The sequence below is a fragment of the Cucurbita moschata genome, unplaced genomic scaffold (genome assembly GCF_002738365.1).
Source record: "Cucurbita moschata cultivar Rifu unplaced genomic scaffold, Cmos_1.0 Cmo_Scf00006, whole genome shotgun sequence".
Classification (NCBI taxonomy): Eukaryota; Viridiplantae; Streptophyta; class Magnoliopsida; order Cucurbitales; family Cucurbitaceae; genus Cucurbita; species Cucurbita moschata.
In genome coordinates, this window is record NW_019268522.1 from 306,200 (window position 1) to 328,448 (window position 22,249).

Below are 22,249 nucleotides of genomic sequence, written 5' to 3' on the forward strand. Positions count from 1 at the left end.
TTTTTATAAAGTTGTTTTTGTAGCTCTTAAAATTTTCTAGTATATATATATATATATATATATATTCTTTCTTTAAGTTCAAACTATAGAGGGAACGAGAATATATTTGATATTTGGGTGACGATATGATATCTCGTTGAGCTTGTTCAGATTATAAATTTTGTATGAATTTATAACTAATAATTTTGTCTTTTAATTTTCGTTATTTTCTTATTATAACTTGACCTTATTCGTGTGTCTCCTAATATAATAATACGGCACAGTCAACTTCTCACCTAAAATTTTGATGCTGCAACAACAACAATAACTATAATTTATTTTTTCTACTCCGTCCAAACAAATATCAATGATTACTTATGAAGAAATCAAATTGGAAGTAGTTAATATTTTTATAGTAAAATAACAAGTCATCTGTCATAGTGGGTGGTTTAAGTTTTAAGTCTTCGGCCAGTGGAACGACGTCGTTTACTTGTTATGGTTTTATAAATAATAATAGAAAAGAAAATCCATTTTGAAAAATTGAATTGGAACGACTACAATAATAGGAGAGGAGAGAGCGCCACTACCCCTTTCTCGCTTCCCCACTAAGTATAGATATGTATTATTTATTGTTATTATTATTTTTTTAAAAATATATGTATTTCTTTATAAAAAAATTTAATTTTAAATAATAAAGAAAATGGGTGCAGGACCGTTTGGTTGGCCGGGCCACCCTCACTATTAAAGTCTGTTTTTGTTCTGTTCATAAATAAATTAATATATTTTTATCAGTGGAGGAGAGAGATCCCAGACGCTTTTTTTTTTCTTCATTTTTTTTGATAAATTAATAAAAATTAAAAAAATATTCATAAACTTTTAAAATTTTAATTATAGTCGAACATATATATAAAATTTTTTTTTTTAAATCTAAAAAAAAATACGCTTATTAAATATTTCAAAACTTTAAATAATTATAGGTAAGTATATAGGTACATTTGTTCTCACACAAGCTACATTAATACCCTTGTAGCTCCAATTCAATTGAATTAGTTGACTTGATTCACTTATATCGGTTTCGTTTGGTTTAGTATGACTGACCTAGTTTAGTCAATTTTTTCTATTTTGTTCCCTAGATTTGTGAGCGTTGTATCTTCATTTTAAAGCTAGAATGTCAATAATTAATTTCATTTTAACCAAAGTGGTTTGAAACTAATCTAAAAAAAAGGAAATTACATCCGGCTCCTAGGAAGGCATTACGCAAATATGCTCGCTGCGAAACAACTGGACAAGACCCATACTGATCGATTAGCTAAAATCAAAGAACAGTTACTTTGCATGAGTGAAGTTCACGACGGAATAAGACTTTTGGAATCTCGCATGAATGAGATGTCCGCTAAAGCCGACAGGTTCGACGAGATGGCACGCCACCTTTAAACAATGCCTATCCTTGAATTAATGACTAGGGTCGATGTCCTAGAAGACAAGGCATCAAGAGCTAGTATCTTCAAGCATGAGGATTGTTCGACGGGTTCTGTTGCTCAAATGGAGGAACGCACCGAAGACTTAGATAATGCCCAACTGACTATCGTCCAGATGGTCTCCGAATTGTCTGAAGACTTTAGAGAATCCCTTCGAATGGTCAGGGCCGAGTCAATCACAATGATGAAGGAGGACACTTTAGCTTTGTTAATGCAAAATTATGATATAATTATTGAAGAATTCAAGTTTGGATAACAAGTTGGGTCTTTCATGAAAGTGGTTTCTTTTTTCAGGCTAAAGAGAAACCAATCTGCTACCCATTCGGAACATCATCATTACAAAGCCAAGCATGCCTCAAAAGAGGAACCCAAAGTCAAACTTTTGTAGAAACTTGTTATAAAGCAATCTCCATTAGCTATATATTCCTATAGCTTTTCACTAATAAATGGAGGAGGAAAAAGAAGGCAATCAATAAGCATATAATATTACCTTTTTAAATTAAATATATCAATTGTCACATACCCTTTTTGATTTTTGCATTTCACTTTAGAATTTGCTACATTTATCCATTATAAAATATTCATTCATATATGAATATCACTTTATCTTTACTCGTTCATTCAAAATTCTTGTTTTCTCGATATTCGTGTTCGTATAGTGTGTAAATGTGGCATCCGAATAAAGAAATAACGCATGAATGAACCAAGATCACATCCAAATGAGAGCAATCCTAAGGATAAGATGGCTAAAAAAGGCTGAAAGCAAATGAAAATTACTATTTATACCAACAAGTTGCAAATTCCTTCTCCGTAGCTTAATCCGAAGAACTCTATGATTAAGTATGTTTTGTTGGAGCAATTTTATACTGAATAACCTCTTAAGAATTTTTTTACAATGAATGTGAGTGAGGACAAAACATGATGAATTAACTTGTGTTGGTATGTGTGGATGTTGAGGATTATTAGGAGTGGGTCCCACGTTGGTTAATTTAGTGGAAGATCGTCAATTTATCCGTGGGAAACACTCTATCTCTCTATTCGTATGAGGTCTTTTGAGAAACCTAAAACAAACGCACTAGAGATTATGGTCAAATTGGATAATATCATACCATTGTGGGGATCCGTGATTCCTAACAGTTGATAGTTTTCACTCTTAAAAGCGAGGATAAATAACAAGACTCTCCCAAGATCGTATCCATTAAAAACTATAATTTTTATAAATAGTGAATTATTAGAATGAACTCAATACCTCTTACCTAAAAGTAATTAATTAATTCTAGTTTGAAACAATTAAAGTATGGCTTCTTAATAATTTCTTAAAAAGAATGTAAGCAAATATGTCCAACTAACACTACAAATTTAATTGAATTCAAGGTGTGCCTCGTGAAACACAAGTCGCTGTTCTATATTTTAAAACATATTTCTTAGTTTTTTTTTTTGTTATATATATATATATAATTAATTAATTAAAAATAGTTGGTATTCCCAATCTTAGTGGTCTGTTTGATATTGACTTACCACCTGTCTGTATGTGTAACATATAATAATAATAATAAATAAATAAAAACAATTATGAAAATCATTTAAAAAAACAAGGAAGACAATAATATCAAAGAAAGAATATCCTTGTATTTGTATTTATACTTTTTAAATCTTATAATAATGTTATTACTTGAATTTATTTTTATTTGTATTTCAAAAAAAAAAAAAAATTGAAAGTATTATTGATTGAACCATTCAAATTAATTTAAGTCAATTAATTTTATTTATGCGAATAAAATAAATATTCTTAATTTTATTTCATATCTATGGAGAATATATTTTAATTATATGATTGGATGTTTCTTAGAAACCTCCATAGCTTGGATGGCAAGAAGGGAAAAAAATTAATTTAAAAAGAAATTGCATCAAGATTTGACATTAAATTAAAATATGAATTGAAAATTGGTTGAATTTTAAAAAATTATCTAACCTACAAATATTTATAAATGATGATTTTTTAAAACAGGCCAAAATTTGAAAATATAGATTTTGTTTTTATTTTCTTAATGAATTAGAATTAAATAAGTCGTGAAAAAAAAATGAAAATAGAAATGAAATATTAGACTAGGTAACAAATTTATTTTTTAATTTTTAAAAATAAGTCTATAAATTAAATAAAGTTTTGAGCACTAAGAAATTTTTTTAAGCAAATTATTATTATCATCATTATTATTATTTCTAATCTTTATTTAAGATGAAATTTATTTAGAAAAAATTGAAAATAAATACAATTTTAAAAGACAAATAATAAAAACCTAAATGATTATTAAATGGGTCTACTCAAAACATAGTTGTGGGCTTGTATTGGATCAGTTTTTAAAAAGCCCATCATTCAAATTGGGCCTCGAGCCCAAACATCAGGCCTGATCCAGTGTTTAAATACCAAGAGATCGTTTCGTGACGCATAACGGTCAGAATTCCATAAATTGAGCACAAGCAGTACCTCAACCTCAATTTCTCTGCTAAACAAGCTTCAGCTTCAAGCTTCTAGGTTTTGCATGGACGCTGTAGCTGAATCAGAGGCGGATGATCTCGATTATACGATTCTCGATCTCACAAGCTTTGTGGTCCACGATCTCGACTACATCCGAGTTGCCTTCGAGTTTAACGGAATTGGACCTGACGGAAAATCGACTTTCGAGTTTTGATTCTCGGATTAGAGAGGTCTAGAACCTGAAGAAGCTCTCTCTTAGTCAGAACTTCATCAATGATGCTACGGCTGAATCGCTTTCTCGCTGGTGCGCACTGTCAGGTCTCGAGGTATTCAATCGTTCACTTCGTCGCGTTCAGTTTTAGAAAAGTGTTCCAGAAATGGCCGAATCTTGCTTCGCATTACAGTTTTATAGAGCTATTTGGTTTCTTTTTCTGTCTGAATGTGTACAGTGTGAGTCCTGAAGCGATTCTCAGATAGAGAGGTCTAGAACCTGAAGAAGCTCTCTCTTCGTCAGAACCTCATCAATGATGCTACGGCTGAATCGCTTTCTCGCTGGCGCGCACTGTCAGGTCTCGAGGTCTTCAATAGTTCACTTCATCGCGTTCAGTTTTAGAAAAGTGTTAGAGAAATGGCCGAATCTGGCTTCGCATTACAGTTTTATAGAGATATTTGGTTTCTTTTTCTGTCTGAATGTGTACAGTGTGAGTCCTGAAGCGATTCTCGGATAGAGAGCTCTAGAACCTGAAGAAGCTCTCTCTTCGTCAGAACCTCATCAATGATGCTACGGCTGAATCGCTTTCTCGCTGGAGCGCACTGTCAGGTCTCGAGGTATTCAATCGTTCACTTCGTCGCGTTCAGTTTTAGAATAGTGTTAGAAAAATGGCCGAATCTTGCTTCGCATTACAGGTTTATAGAGATATTTGGTTTCTTTGCTGTCTGAATGTGTACAGTGTGAGTCCTAAAGCGATTCTCGGATTAGAGAGGTCTAGAACCTGTAGAAGTTCTCTCTTCGTCAGAACCTCATCAATGATGCTATGGCTGAATCGATTTCTTGCTGGAGCGCACTGTCAGGTCTCGAGGTATTCAATAGTTCACTTCGTCGCGTTCAGTGTTAGAAAAGTGTTAGAGAATTGGCCGAATCTTGCTTCGCATTACAGTTTTATAGAGATATTTGGTTTCTTTGCTGTCTGAATGTGTACAGTGTGAGTCCTAACGCGATTCTCGGATTAGAGAGGTCGAGAACTTGAAGAAGGTCTCTCTTCGTCAGAACCTCATCAATGATGCTACCGGCTGAATCGCTTTCTCGCTGGAACGCACATGTCAGGTCTCGAGGTATTCAATCGTTCACTTCGGTCGCGTTCAGTTTTAGAGAAGTGTTCCAGAATTGGCGGAATCTTGCTTCGCATTGCAGTTTTATAGAGCTATTTTCGCTTTGTTTCTTTTGCTGTCTGAATGTGTACAGTGTGAGTCCTAAAGCTATATCTATATTCTTACGTCGCTCGGTGATTGTTTTCAATTAATCACATCATCGAAAACGTAGCCCGATGATCCAGACTAATGCAAGACCGTGCTATTTTTATCTTCGTTATTTTATATGACTTTAATCTTAGAGACGATAAAATGACGAAAATACCTGATGCGAGCATATTCAAGAGGCTTTAGGTATTTGATGTTTCTTTCAATGAAATCTCTTCGTTACATGACTTTCTCCAATTCACTGAAGGAATTTTATGTATCTATGAATGAAGTTGCTGAAATGGAAGAGCTAGGTCATTTTCAACAGTTGCGGATTCTTGAGCTTGGTTCCACTAGACCGCAGGTTTGCTCTCTATATCTTTTGTTTTAATCTCAGTTGTATCAATTAGTCTACAATATGGATTTTATGTATAGTTTCTAGAAAGAGCCGTTTCTACAGATAGTGTTCGTAGATATATAATAATGAAGTGAATATATGAGCATCCATGCTTTACCATATTTCATACAGTGTTCTTTATGTGCAATTAAACGGCAAGGCAAATGGCGAAACAAAAAGGCTTAATCGTTCTCTCCCGAAGAAGTAATTACATAAGAGTTCTGTTTGTTTCTCACATCTGTCATGTCTTTTCACAAAATTTTGGATAATCGTATTTGTGATTGAAGATCCAACATTGCTTTTTAGGCAACGGAAATATACAAAACTTGACCAATTTACAAGAGCTGTGGTTAGGGCGTAACTGGAAAAAGGCAGTAAACCTTTGTGGATTAAAACATCTCGAGAAAATTATTTTGCAGAGCAACCGAATGACTTCAGTGACAGGATTTGAAACATGATATTTGATTTGAATATGGCAAATATTTGTTAGGCCTTAACTCTGTTCCTTGACCTAACTTTTCAGTATTGTGTTGCTTCGGAAGGACACTATCTAAGCCAAAATGGAGTGTTTCAAACTTGGTCAATCTTCCTATATTGAATGTTTCATTAAATAAGCTAATGAATGCGAATAACATTAAAAATCTGACATGGTTTCATGAATTTCGTATCTCCCATCATATGTAACATGGTTATGGTTTCCAGGGTGATAATCTGGTTACTTCGTTGGATGTTGCTAAAGACAGCCAAATAGAACCACTTGAAAGCATTGCTGAGGATGTTGCTGGTTCAAGAGAGGAACCGACAACCATCTACCTCAAGAACAGTAAGTTTCCGTACTGAATAACTTTTATGACTAGAAAATTTGCTTCTGATCTCTTGGTGCTTCACTAGTGCTAGTGTCTGGATTTCTGCATGCTCCATATCAGCTATAAATTCTACGGGGAAAGGTATAGGTCTCATTTTATAACTTTTTAACTTCATTCACTTTCCAAACAAATCGTTCTCAAAAGTTAAAATTTGAAGAACAATTTGTGCGTTATTGTTGCTTTGAATCTTCATTGCACATTTTAACTCTGCATATTATTCAGGATAAAATGATAACAATAATAGAAATAAATAATGTATGACTTTCAAGCTGCAATTTTGAAGTAAAATAATTCCTTCTCTCGTGGATTAAGTGACCTGAACAAGTTTTCCCCTTATTGATCAACCTAGCCTAGCTTTTCTGTGCTTTCTAATTGTTTGATTTGGCAGCAGCTTCTCGTCTACAGCCATAATGTACAAGTAACGTGCCCACTGTCCATTCTTTTACTGATTTAGTTTATTTTATTCTTGCAATGAATGTTTTAAAACCTTCTGCTAGTTGTGTTTGCTAAAATGTCTTACTCAAACTAAAAAAATATTTAGGCAATTATTTATTGAAACCAATTACATTTGTTAAGGCTATTTCGTGGGATTTTGTTGCTGTGTGTTTTGCCTCTAATTTATGTCGTTTTTTTTACTATTTTGCTCCAAATATTTATAAAGTTCTGATTTTTTTTTATTTAAATTTTAACTGAAACTGCATTCATTTAAATACCATATAAATGGAGTATTTGGATTATTTAATTCTTTTGATTCTTATGCATGGTTGTTTTTTCTGAGTGGGGCAGCAGAAAATGTCATTTTTGTCCCTGGCAAAACCAAGGGCATAGACGTTAAAGTGCTACAAATGCAACCTATCTTTGCGTCTTGATCAGGTGAGTTTCCGTACGTATCGTATCATTCGTTTCGTAAATAAACTTTTATTTCCTAAATTATTATAAATTGAAATTATATTTGATCCGTTTAAAGCAACCTTATGAATTTCTTTTCTAGTTCATGATTTTTCAATATATATCATTCTAATTTCTTTAAAAAATTATTCAATAAATATCTGCCCTAAGCATGCCTTTATTTAATTACGTGATTGATGTGTCAATTAGTCGTGCTTGTATCTAAGTAGATTGATATTTGAAATTCTTTTTGTTAGATGTTTCTTAGAATGAATCTATTTTGGACTAAAATATTTATTTGTCATAAAAATAATTTCTCTCTGAAAAGTTTCAAGAACAAATGTGTATGAATGACAATCACCATTTTGTTCTTTTTTTTGTTTTTGTTTTTGGTTATTTAATTATTGGAATCCAAAAATAGGTTCTTTGATAAACCTTTCAATTTTTTGAAGTCAATATTGTAAGTTAATCAACTGTCTCTCCAAACAAGACCCAAATTTTCAAAATCTCTGGAGGAGTATTTGAAGCTACATCAGGTAACATGAGTTTTAAAAACTTTATGTTCAGGATACGGATCGGAATACTTTTTCTATGCTAAATCCATTGACTAAGTGTTCTTATATTAAATCTTTAAGGATTTTCCCTATGGTTTTCTTGTTTTGTAATCTACTTTTTTTTACATATGTTTTTAAAAATAAAGCACTTTTCAAATACTATAAAATGTAGCCTGATTTTTAAATGTTATCTCAAGAAAAATGTTTATCAAATACTTATTATTTTTGTTTGTTTTCTAAACAGCATTATAGCTACCCGTTGGAATTTTGTATTAAAAAATTAAACATAAATTTTTTCATAACAAATTTATTTTCCTCAACCTTTCTTATTTTATTTCTTGTTTTTGTTTTGTTTTTTAAACAGCATTTTAGCCGCCCATTCGATTTTTGTACTAAAAAATTATACATAAATTTTTTTCATAACAAATTATTTTTCTAAACCCTTTCTCGTTTTTGTTTTGTTTTTTAAATAACATTTTAGCCACCCATTCGATTTTGGTTAAAATATTGAACATAAATTTCTTTCATAACAAATTCACCTCCCGCATCCACTCGTCTTCTTGTAGCAATTTTACAAAATGTGATAAAATAGTGGGTTTTTTAAAAGGTGTTATGAACATTTCTTTCATAAATATGATATAATTTTGGATTATGCCATTTTTTAAATATTTTAAAAAGCATAATATGACTGCCATTTTTTGTGCTAATATGTTCCTCCTTTTTCAATCCCTCTTCAACTTACTACCTTCTCTTTAAGGTCTCTCTTTCTAAATTTTATTTCTCTAATATTTTTGGCCTTCCGTCTTTTAAAGAGAAAACTAAGAAATAAGAACATTCTTATATATTTGTTTATGATTTTCCTATTCTTTCATTTTTAGTTTCCTTTTTTTATAAAAGAAAAGTAATTTCTTAGCATGAAGGAATAAGCAATAATGTTAATTTGTTTTTAATCTTTTAAAAATGTCATTTATTTTAAAGAGAACGAAGGAATAAGAACTTGATTATATTTTTGTTTATGATTTTCCTATTCTTTCATTTAAAGTTTCCTTTTTTTATTAAAAAAAGTAATTCCTTAGCATGAAAAGAATAAACAATAATGTTAATTTATTTTTCTAAAAATGTCATTTTTAAGAAAGAAAAGAAATAAAAGTAAAATGCTATTTAAACTCTATTTTTAATATTCAAGAATTATGCGTGCACTAATTTTTACTCATTCTATTTATTGTTTTTTGTAGGGAAAATGTGTTTATCATGCAATCTGTTTTTTTTTTCTTTTTTTTTTTCTTTTCTAAAACACTTAGAGATAGAAGATGATACGTTAGAGAATTGAAACTCTATCTCTTAGAGAATCAAAGCTGAAGACAGCCAAATGAGACAATTTCAAAAATAAACACTGATTTAAAAGAGAATTTAAAATGAAAAGTCAAAAATTTTGAAAAGAAAAATAGGACGGTGATAGACTGCAGAAAAACCGTAAAATAAAATCGAAATGATGAACAGTTTCGGTTCTGTATTTAATTTTGCTAAAGAAATTATTATAAGGCAACAAGACAAACGGAATCAGTTTTCTATTGAAAAAACAAGATTGCATATTACATCTAAAATAAAAAATTGAATCAATGGAGAATTGACAAATCAGAATACAGTGCAGAAGTTTTCAATTACTTGAAATGGTTAAAAAAAAAAGAAGCTAAATCTTAATCTTGCATTTTTATCTCAAAAGTACCCATTTTTAAAAAAGTTCTAAAAATAACTTCTAAACTTTTAAAAATAATATTAACACCCTTAAAAAATTTAAATGTTTTATGGTTAAAAGTTTCATCTATATAATATTGGTGACTTTTTAAAAATATTATAAAAATTTAAACTTTGGATATTTATAAATTCTTTTGCAAGTTTCAAAGTTTGAAGTTAAATGTAAGGGTATTTTTATAAAATTAACTGTTAAAAAAATTGGAAAGAAAAGTTGTAAATGGAAAATTAATACATACATGCATACTATAGCACAAATTTTAGAGTGGATCACCAAAAGGAAGACGGTAGTTAAACGTAAATTTGTTTAACATTTGTATTGGAGTGGGTGAATGAGAATACCTGCCGACATCCTCGCCCTCAAAAGCCAATGATTCCGGAAGATACGAAACTGTCCTAAAGAAGGGCGTTGTTAATTAAAAGGATCCGTGAAGGATATGTGGAAACAAATGTGGAAACAAATGCTGAAGAAGGCAACAATGTGGAAACAAATGATGACATTCAAATCTCAAATGTTTCTCAATAATTTTCCTTTTTTTTTATAAAAAAAAAAGCCCAATTTGCAATTCCAATATTATCAGTTTAATCGATTGACTAGCATATCAAGAAAAAGGGCATACTACAAATTTCCATGAAATTTTCCCAAGTAAATTCAGGTCAGATTCATTCTATTTGAAAGCACAAATGCATGCAAATTCCAGAGAAAACATGTACATAAAATGAAAATTTCCAAATTTAAAAAAAAAAACAAATAATAATTATAGAAATTCAAGAAAATGCATGAATCAGTGATTCATCAAATGAGAGTATCGGCAGATCAAGTAAAGAGAACATTAAACAAAAATGTCACCTCCTTAAGGTATATGTGGAAAATTTGGCTCATTTTCGCCCAAAAGTGTCCTCCCGATCAGGATCCCAACTTTTCCACCTGTCGCAGCGAAAAACTTAATCCAAATGAGCGAGGGATCTTCCAATGCAATAGAAAAAAGAAAGACATATAATTAAATAGCAATCAATAAAAGAAGCAAACAAATATAACTTGCAATTCAGAAGCAGTTTCAGTTGGTACCTTGCATTGTACCTCTACTGCCTTCTTTCGAATCCAATAAGAGTTCTACCGGAGCCACCATCGTAGCCATCACATGTCGATGAGCCACCACTCGCTCTCATTCCACCACTGCCAACTTTATCCATAGCTTTCTTACCTTTCTTCACTGGTCAAGAACTGATCAAGTCCAAACGGATCGGCTTCTTCGACCTCTCTTTCTCTCTGATGGATAAGGAGCTGCAGAAGCAGGGGCAGCTCCAGTGCTCTCAGACCGAGCCTTTTGAGCTAGCGCTCGAAGCTCTGACTCCTTCTCCTTCTGCTTCATAAACATTTCTTTCTGAACCTTAGATCTCATTGCAACTTCTTCTCATGCTTTCTGTTCGGCAACATACAATGCTTCAGATAGCTTTGAAAAATTGTTATTGATTTGAACTTCTTGAAGGTCTCTCCTATCAGCTGCAAGACACTCACTTCTTTCGGATTCTTCCAATTTCAAATAAAAGGGAGGAATCTTCCAGTCCTGCTGATCCTTCACACAGTGACAGGACGAGGGGAATGCATGACAGGCACCGGTGGAGACCCAAAAGCTCAAGGAACACACTTATGTTTGAACTTTGGAGGCTCGAGTGGATCAACTGGCTCAATTTCAAATTCTAATGATTCTCTCTTTGGCGCCTGAATTAAACGCTGCCGATTGCTGAGATGACTTAATAAACTTCGAATCTGATGATTGTTTGGCTACTTTTTTAGGCAGAGCTGCACTTAATCTTACGTTCACCAACTCTTCAAGGGCAGACTTCGTTTCCTAGGCTGTTTCTTCTATCTCTCTCTGCAATCCCTCATCTTCATCATTTTTCAAGATCTTTGGAATGAGGTCTTCATGTTTCGTTCAGTTTGACGATAGCATCATCTGCAACATTTCCATGATCATCCACAGTAACAGGAAGGATCTTTGATCCAGGCTTTTGATGATTTGTCTCTACCATGTCAAGGGGGTATGGAGCAACGTGAATCTCTAGGAATGCACCATTTCCAAAATCCTCTACTTTCCGGGGAATAAATCCACTCCGCTTCAAGTAAGGCGGCACAAGATTTGTCTTAACCACAGAAGTTTGCTCTTCTTCTGATTTACTAAACCGTTGCTTGAAACATGGATCATTTGTGTGATCGTAGTGTGTTACAGTTGTTGACTTTACAGAAGGAAGGTCTTTCAGAGGTGCCACAATCTTAGACCACCTAATACGACCTGCAGAGTCTGAAAATCAATTACTATGAAGTATTCTTATTTGTTGCAAGTGAGAAAACTAACAGACAGCTTAATCTAAAATACCAATTCAAAGAATCATTTGTTTCTAGCATGATATAAACATAGCCGGAGGTCGGAAGATTGATTCAATAAACAAAAATTACCAAAGAAGAGAGCAGTTATCAACAGATGTCTACCAAGTTGACTTACTTCCGTAAAATTTTAAAACTTCGACCTAGCGTGACTGTATATGTGAGTGGTGACTATAAATTCATCGACTCTTAGGAGAAGATTAAAACATGAACGTAACCAAACTATAACAAAACTTCACATGCGTCCACTACAAATTTCAGAGAATTGTTTGAATATTTAGTTACAGATTACAGTACTTTACTTCAAACCAATAAACTTGGAGATCAAATCTACAATCAAGATAACCAACAAGTTAAATAAAGGCCAGAAATTATTGACAAGAACCTTCAACATTCAACTTAACGACTCCAAATTCATTGAGAAATTAATCTTTTGTTCATTCTATGATATGACCAAATCTTCAGAATATATAAACCTAGCCGGAGGTCGGAAGATTGATGCAATTAACAAATATTATCAAAGAAGAGAGCAGTTATCAACCAGATGTCTACCGAGTTGATTTACTTTCGTGGAATTTTAAAACTTCGAGCTAACGTGACTGTATATTGATGAGAGTGGTGACTATAAATTCATCGAGTCTTAGGAGAAGATTAAAACATGAACGTAACCAAACTATAACAAAACTTCACATGCGTCTACTACAAATTTCAGAGACTAGTTTGAATATTTAGTTACAGACTACCGTACTTTACTTCCAACCAATAAACTTGGAGATCAAATTTACAATCAGATAACCATCAAGTTAAATAAACGCCAGAAATTATTGACAAGAACCTTCAACATTCAACTTAACGACTCCAAATTCATTGAGAAATTAATCTTTTATTAATTCTATCATATGACCAAATGTTCAGAATACTAGGATAAGAGCATCAGCTTAGGCCAATCCAACTATTAATTCAAATGAAAACAAAGCTCGAAAAGTCACCTGCCTTTGATATTAACCTAGTCCAGACGATTAATGCAATAAGAAAAAAAAAATTACAAAAGACGAATAGAAAAGTTATCGACCAGGTGCCTATCAAATTGATTGACTTCCGTAGAATTTTAAAACTGGAAACCTGATGTAACTAGACATGCATAGATTCTAAGTTGGAAAATAGATTTAAAAACTTGAAACCGAAGCTTACTATAACAAAATTTTACTTGCGTACGATATAACTTCCGAGAGTTCTTTGTCAAAGAATATTAAGTCACAATTTACAGTACTATACTTCCGAGTAAACAAACTTGGAAATCAGAATTATAATCAAAAGAATTCATGACAAAGTAAAATAAAAGAACGTCAGAAATTATTGGCAATAATTTTGAATACTCAAATCAACGACTCCAAATACATAGAGAAATAATCCATGAAAAAGCCACAGGAAATGAAAGCAGAGACAAGATCCAGTTCCACGCGCATACAAAGTATGAGTAGGAATTATTTATAGCATAAGGAATTACGATTGTCACCACCAGAGACAAGAACAGCACCAACAGTATTCAACTCAATGATTCCGTATTTATAGAGAAATCATTTTTTACCAATTCTAAACAGGAATAGATCATCAGAGTACTAGAACAAGCTTTCCAGCTCCAGTAAAATATGAAACAAGAGAGAAGAACTAACCTGTAGCATTCGAAATAGCGATTTTCACCATCGGAGAGAAGAATGACACCATCAATACTCTACAAATAACAACAAATTCAAAGAGCAATCATTCTTAATCAGAAAGCAAACGAAACTTGTAGATAGACAAACCTCCGAAACGAGACAGACGCTGAAATCGACTTCGTTACAGCAACTAGGAAATAGATATGGTAACGTGTAGATCGGCGCCGGCCTCCGAGAAGAAAGAAGGAAAGATCTGCGTTGTGGCTACGGCCCGACTGAGGAGATTGAGAGATAGATGAGAATGAAGAGAAAGCGATTGATGTTGCTAAGAATCAGAGAAAACGACGACGAGGATTTGGTTCGACTGATGTTGGGCCAGTGTTTTCGCTATATATACCGCAATTTCGCGCCCTTCGTAAATTCCCATTACTACCCTTTCCTTTACAAGATATTTCACTTTTATCCTCAACTTTTTTTCTAATTTCCATTTGTACTTTTTTTACCCGAAAAATAAAACGAAATATATTTTTTATTAATAAATTCATCTTCAAAATTAGAAAAAAAAACAAAGCATAGATATTCTAATAATATAATTATGAAAATATCAAATAACTATATGGTTAATTTCATTAATGAAATTAACTATACAGATCATCCAAATGAGAATAACTCGAAAAATAAAGCTAAATAATTATAATTATAATTATAATATGTGAATTTATATATATGAGTGAATAATTAATTTGCAAGCTCAAACTTTAAATTTTATTTTTTTAATTTCACATTTTAGTTTATTTATTTATTTATTATTATTATTATTATTATTTTGAGTTCGCGATGAAACCCCTTCAATTTTAAATAGAAGGTAATATATGCTAATATGCTCGGATAAATAATTATTTTTCTTGTAATGGAATTATTTTTTTAAAATAAAAGAAAAAAAAAGGTAGTTGGAAAAAATAAAATAATTTATATTTCAAGCGAGGATGGAAGCGGGAAAGCAAAAATTCGTCCAAAAGCCCAATTACTATAATGGCCTTTTTTCTATCTCTCTTCAACCGCCGACTTGCAAGCCCAAATTTTTATTTTTATAATTGCTATTTTTACAATATTACTATTTAATTTTTTAAAATTAAATTTATAAACACTATTTCGAGTTATAGATTTTTTTTTTTTTTGTTCATATATTTTAAAAACTAAAACAAGCTTAAAAATGGACTAATAATTTCAATATTGTGACAAAAATTTTAATAAAAAAATAAGATAAAAGACTATTTACAACATTTTAAATCACATTAATATCAATTCTATATATTTTTTTTCATTTATTATAAAAAATATTACATTCTTTTTTTTGCATTTACAAGTTTATTAAATTCTTATGGTAAAAAAAATAAACATCACTTAAACATTGGTACTATTTTCAAAAATTAAAATTAAGAAAATATAAAGATTAAAAACCAAAATATTATTATAAAAAATGAATATTTGTTTGGAGAAATTGAATAGAAGAACCCCCAAACAACATATTTGGAATTCAAAGACCATTTTACAAACATAATCTCTTAATTGTCTTCTTGGTGAATAAAATAATAATAATAATAAATTATTCTCTCTGTCTGTCGACAGCCGCAAACCTTGAAAATTAGAAGAATAAAGGCTAAGAAAGAAATTTATGAAACGTGGGGCCCGCCCACTTCCTGGGTAAATATATAGGACTTTTTGTTTTTAATAAATATATAATAAAATTCTCAATATTATACAATTAATTTTTTATTAATATTTTTCCCCACGCTATATTTAGTAAAATAAAATTTTATATATTCCATTAGTCACCTTCCAAAATTTACTTTCTTCCTTATCTACCATTGTATATGCTGAAATGATCTATAAAACCTTTAGTCCATATTCCTTTCTTAAATCCTTTTTCTTCCGTTTATTTATCAATAAAACTTTTAATCAATATTCTTCTTTAAATTTATTCTCTTATTTGTGTTCATCTTGAGCAATCTTAATAGCGTGCGTTATTGAGCGATCCTAACAGGCCAAACATAAAATTATTCCAAACAAAACATATTTAACTATGAAGTTACCGATTGAGTCACCGAGAATGAAAATGTACCTTATTAGTAATATATGTAGTAATTTTCAATTATTTTAAGTTTTTCTTAGTCATCATTGTTGGATAATGAAAGTCCCACATCCGCTAATTTAGAGAATTATCATAGGTTTATAATAAAATAATACTATTTCCATTGGTGTGACGTCTTTTGGGGAAACCCAAAACAAAGCCATGAGAGCTAATGCTTCAAGTGAACAATATCATACCATTGTGGAGAGTTGTGTTCATCTAACATAGTATTAGAGCCATTCATCAGATAATCATATCCTCATAATCACCCTCAGATATGGTATCATAATTTCAAATATATTTCAAAAAACAAAAAGAATTAAGAAGGAACGAACAAAAAAAAGTACCAATCTAATACATAACACACAAAGAAAAACATGATTAAATCTCCATAACTTTTGACTATGATCACTTAATCTGGTTTCTTTTTACATTTTCACCAATGTTGATTTATATTAACCCATCGTGCAAACTTTGTAACTTTTTTTTTATGATAATTAATATTCCTACAAATTTAGTTCTCAAACAATTATTTTCAAAAAGTTAATGCAATAAATAATTTCATCCAACTATAAAAGCACTCAGTTTTTTTTATTAAAATTAAAAAAAAAAAGACTAAGCAAATATAATGCTATAGACTTAATTATTGATTAATAGAAACTTAACTGTTGATTTGATCTCGAAAAGGCTTTTTGCTTTGAATTTAGAGTCCAATTAATTCATTTAATAATAAATTTACCCCACCTAACTAAATAAAATAGAAAATTATTTGTCCACCCGACCAGCCATGAGAATTAATGGGCACAACAAATTTGTTAACAAAAAGTTAATTATTCAATTAAAAATTATATCACGACTTTTCACAATGGTACGAGATTGTCACCTTTGAATATATACTCTCAGAATTTTGCTTTGGGCTTTCCTAAAAAGCTTCGTACCAATGGAAATAGTATTATTCATTTATAAACTAATGATTTTCCACTAAATTAATCAAGGACTCACTTTTAATAATTCTCAATCATTTATACGTATTAAATTAAATAATATTTAAATATTCTAATTCTTTTATAAATATATTGAACATAAAATAAGTTTTTAAAAAACTTATTGTAATTTAACCAGAAGAAACATAAAAACTCAACTACAAAGAAGGTATTAATTCTGCAATTTATTTAAATTAAATGTCCAATTTAATAAGGTTAAATAATAAAAAAAATCATCTACCCTAACTAAAAATATTAATAAAAATAAATAAATATATTTAACTAAATTAACGTATGAAGCGATAAAGATTCAATACGAGCATAATTTAATAAACATAAAATATATATTTTTAAATTAAGAGATCATACTGTTAGACGAACACGATTCTCCACAATGGTATGATATTGTCTACTTTGAGCATAAGTTCTCATGGCTTTGCTTTGAGCTTTTCAAAAAGGCCTCATACCAATAGGGAGTATTATTCTTTGTTTATAAATCATCTAACACATTGACGAAATTAAGAAAAAAATTTAGAGTAAATAATTAGGGTAAAAGTAAACTTAGTACACACGCTAATTATGATACATTAATGTAAAAGTAAGAGCAAAGCTGGCAGTGGAGGAAGACAGCTATGTCGTCCGAGAGTTACAATTGGATTTGGACGTCCATCTACACATGTACGAAATTTTATTTTTCACACATTTTTCTACAAATTAATAATAATAATAATATTATTATTACAAAATACACGACAGAGCTTTCTCTCAACAGTCCTCCATTAATATTCTCTTCTCAATCACTATTCACAATAACCTTCATATCGCCTTTTTCTTGAGTTTGACATTGAAAGAAATATATGTTTTTGTATTATATATAATTTCTTTTAATTTTTTAATAATTGCCTTTTTCCAAACTTGTTTTTTTATAAATTTAATCCTCATGATTAGAAATATTAAAAGCTGCATCATATGATAAAATTTTATAAGTAATTTCGTATATATTGATAAAAATTTTATAAATAATAAATTATAGTTTTTTTTTAAACTATTAAACAATTAATTTGAAATTAAGAAAAAAAGGAAGAATAAGTTATTTTTGGTAATATGGAGTTAATATGAAAATAAAAAATAAGATCATGGGTTTTTTATTTTCATATTAAGATCGTCTGAGGATAGGGAATGTTAGAACCGTTGGCTGATGAAAGTTCCACATCGACTAATTTAGGGAATGATCATGAGTTTATAATCAAAGAATACTCTCCCATTGGTATGAGGTCTTTTGGGAAGCCTAAAGTAAAACCATGAGACTTTATACTTAAAGTGGACAATATCATATTATTGTGGATAGTAACATGGTATCAGAGTCATGCCCTAAATTTAGTTGTGCCAGTCGAGTCTCCTCGAAGGCATAGTTACTTTGTTTGAGAGGAGGTGTTGGATGATGAAAGTCCCACATCGATTAATTTAGGGAATGAATGATCATGACTTTATACTCAAAGTGGACAATATCATACCATTGTGGAGAGTCGTGTTCATCTAACAAAAACTACCTAATGTCGAATCAAATTTTCAATTCGGAACCCGAGTAGTAAGAAATTTAAATATTAAGTTAAATTTTCTTAATTATTTACCATTTAAAAAAAAATACTAGAATAACAATTTTTTTTTTTTTTTTTTTTTTTTGGAATGGAGTAAATTCACAAAATTATTTACCATTTAAAAATAGAAATTATATGATAATCATGTTGTTTAATATAATTTAAAATATTTTTTAAAGTCTTCTAGAAAAAGTACATTTTTTAGATGGATATGAAAGGGAGGCAAACCCCAAATTGATGGAGACAGGGCAACAACTACGTGAAGACAACAAAAACTCAATTTAATCTCAAATAATTAAGGCACTGTTTTGTTTTTCTTTTTTGAGGGAAACGAGTGATGGTTTATTACACAACTGCCCTTATTCATGCATGAATGTAGGGTTTTTCCTTTTCATAAATATGAATGCACGACTTTGATCAGGGTCTTTTCTGTCTTTAGCATGAATTAATTTTCCTTTTCATAAACGAGTGATTAATGCTTTTAAAAAATAATTTAACTAATTTGAAGAAGACATGGCCATGAAGACAAATGGATAATCATCAAATTTGAGACAAAAAGTTGCCAAGTCTTAATGCTAAATATGACATCAGCACATTTTAACTACCACCATTCATTATTATTATTATTATTATTAAAATTTATACTTTTAAACCCTAAAATTAGAGGAGATATTTCGGTTCGACTCTCCACAATTACATGATATTATCCACTTTGAGTATATGCTCTCGTGGCTTTACTTTGGGCTTTTTCGAAAGGCCTCGTACCAATGGAAATAGTATTTTTCACTTATAAACTCATGATCTTCCACTAAATTCACTTATAATTATCCTCAACAATCCTCCTCTCCATTAAAGTACACTATAAGCCTCCCCTTATCGAGACTCGACTCCTTTCTCTGGAGCTCTCGAAAAAGTATACCATTTGTTCTACACTTTAGTCATTTTTTACTACACCTTCGAAGCTCACAATTCTTTGTTCGATATTTGAGGATTTTATTGACATGGCTAAGTTTAGGGCATGACTCTGATACCATGTTATGAATCACAACTCTCCACAATGACATGATATTGTCCATTTTGAGTATAAGCTCTCGTGCCTTTGATTTGGACAATATTAAATAGTTATAAAAAACAAGTTTATTAAATGAGACCTAATAAGTTCATAAATTTTAAAAAAATTTAAAAATATGGAAGATGTAAATAATTTAATAAATGCTAAATTATTTATTTATTTTAATTAGTAATACAGAAAAATGGAGATACGAAAGAAATAATAAATAATAAAAGAGTGAGAACCAGTATATTGTCATATTTATAACAAAAACTACTTTGAGAATGATTTTTCAAATATATTTAATTTATTTTTCACACAAAAACTATTTCATTTTCTTGTGCTCTACAGTCACATGTATTTTAAGTTCTTTTGGTCCCAATCCTTTTCCCCCTCTCTCAATAATTTGAATTAAAAAAATAATAATTTAAGAACAGTTTTTCAAATAAAATTAATTTCTTTTCACACCAGAATTAGACAAATAAATAAATAAATAAAATATATATTTTGTGGCAGTAGCTGAAGTGGTCCTCTTTTTTGTTTGAAGAATGGACATAAATTACGGACACAAATCTTTACCAAATTTGATGAAGAGAATAATGTTTGGGAGAGATGGAAATGTTACCCCATTTCAAAGTGGGAGATATCTTCAATCATTATTGTTTCTAAAAATCAAATAAGGCTTTACCTTTTTCACCATACTTGTTCCCCGTTTTGTCTCTCCTAATTTGATCTCAATTAAAAAATACTAATAATATATATATATATATATATATATATATATATATATATATATATATATATATATATATTTATTTATTTATAGGTATTTTTTTTATTACTTATATTGAGTAATTCATGGATGAAATTCTAATTATTTTAATCAAAAATTTGGAAAAGAAGCACGTTCCTAAATTTAATACATTCATATGATATGTTAGGAGTCGAATGGTAATGTTTTTGTTTTGAGTTTTGAGTTTTTGAAGAACCGAAACCTTTGATTAACTGTTCATATTTCTCATTTTTCATGTGTTGTGGCACTCAAATAAATTAGAAGTATATGACTGAAGAAAAAATTCTAAGTGCTCCATGTTTGGCATCTATAAAAATCTCTCCACTTTATGCATTAAGCGCTCGACACGTTTCTATATATATAAATAAAGCATTATTTCTACCATTAATATAACATTAAAATCCAACAATATTGAATTGGCCATTAAAAGGAATCACATTAGTTTGAACTTCAATCATTAATTCCTGTAAGATACAATTTAACATTTTGAATTTAATTGTTTTGTAGCTCTATAGAGCATGTTTATCGTTCGATAAATTGAATTATTGATATTAACTCTAAAAAAAACGTAGATACGCAACTGTATGTAAATAATCGACCATCGCAATATAAAAATAGGATAAATTTTATCTATAGTCATTTCGTCATTCTAAAAAAAAAATATATTAAATTTATCGAATTATTCCAAAAATCTATAAAAACTATGAGATTTTTTTTTTTAACACAAACACATTTGTTTAATGTTCCCAGAGGCTATTGAAAGAGGTATATATATATAAAATTTATTTAATTTCCGGCAACTAAATTATATGAATCCATCCTGAAAATGACAATTGGTTGTAAAGAAGTTAATGAGTCTCATGAAACCCTAAGCTAGACTACAACCAACCCTACTGTTTAGGAAATCGGTCAACATATATTTCTTCCCAAATTTACTATATGTGGACCACACAAAACCAAATTATTATATACCATTCATAGTCTATTAAATTATAAGTTGAATCCTTTTAATTTTTAAAGTTTGTGCTAAAAAAAAAGAATAATAAAAAAAAAATCTTTCTTTATGGTTTTTAATCAAAATAATTTATATTTCACTTTTTTGAGTTCAGTAATGATAGAATGGAGATCGAACCCTCGATATTTAAAATATTAATTTGTATCTTATCAATTAAATTATAGTTTGATCAACTTAAATGGTAAAAATAGCGACCCAAGTAAGAAATATAAGAACATAATTGTAAAAAGTGATAATTATTTGTATAATTGGTTTAACATAAACTAATACTCAGGGAATTGATTGGGGCCTAGCAATAATGTCGAATATTCTATTTTAATGTACTAAAAATAATAATAAAATAAAACAAAATTCCATTTGAAGTGTACGGACGGGGATGCCCCCACACAAACCTCTTATCATATGGGTATTTTTTCTTTAAATCCTGACCTAACCGGAAGCCAATATCCAACTATAATTGGTTCTTAACCGGTACATTAATTCTCAATAATGTACATGATAACGACGAAATTAATAAAATTTGTAGCAGCATACAACTTGGGGATGTAGCTCAGATGGTAGAGCGCTCGCTTAGCATGTGAGAGGTACGGGGATCGATACCCCGCATCTCCATTTTTTTAAATATATTTTCATATACCAATTATTATCATGTTTGAGGTGCAGTTAGTTGAAAACTCAATTCTAAAAATCTAAGCACAAATATGTGTGGGTCATACAAGACCTTTCCTCCATTATTGTAAGCAGCAAGAACGACAAGTATCATTGCTCTTCCTTTTTTTTTTTTTTTAT

At 30.3% G+C, this 22,249-nt stretch overlaps 3 long non-coding RNA genes, 1 other non-coding gene and 1 pseudogene across 12 annotated transcripts; 3 read left to right on the forward strand and 2 right to left on the reverse strand.

Moving 5' to 3' along the window:
* The first annotated feature begins 2,977 nt into the window (after positions 1–2,977).
* LOC111443898 lies at positions 2,978–4,470 on the forward strand. The gene is made up of 3 exons (XR_002710594.1): positions 2,978–2,988; positions 3,984–4,259; positions 4,383–4,470. It is a non-coding gene; the product is annotated as an uncharacterized LOC111443898 (long non-coding RNA).
* On the reverse strand, positions 4,110–4,761 carry LOC111443899. The gene is made up of 3 exons (XR_002710595.1): positions 4,675–4,761; positions 4,424–4,450; positions 4,110–4,172 (listed from the first exon to the last, which is right to left on the reverse strand). It is a non-coding gene; the product is annotated as an uncharacterized LOC111443899 (long non-coding RNA).
* LOC111443896 lies at positions 4,670–8,211 on the forward strand. 9 transcript variants are annotated; one of them, XR_002710587.1, is made up of 7 exons: positions 4,670–4,761; positions 4,884–5,012; positions 5,135–5,265; positions 5,657–5,752; positions 6,309–7,069; positions 7,441–7,534; positions 7,992–8,211. It is a non-coding gene; the product is annotated as an uncharacterized LOC111443896 (long non-coding RNA). The 9 variants fall into 9 exon arrangements; XR_002710591.1 differs by lacking the exon at positions 7,992–8,211 and having other exon boundaries at positions 6,309–6,608; positions 7,043–7,069; positions 7,441–7,616; XR_002710586.1 differs by lacking the exon at positions 7,992–8,211 and having other exon boundaries at positions 7,441–7,616.
* Positions 8,212–10,059: 1,848 nt separating this feature from the next.
* On the reverse strand, positions 10,060–14,238 carry LOC111443869 (annotated as a pseudogene).
* A 7,761-nt stretch (positions 14,239–21,999) lies between these two features.
* On the forward strand, positions 22,000–22,072 carry TRNAA-AGC. Its single transcript has one exon. It is a non-coding gene; the product is annotated as a tRNA-Ala (tRNA).
* Positions 22,073–22,249: the final 177 nt, after the last annotated feature.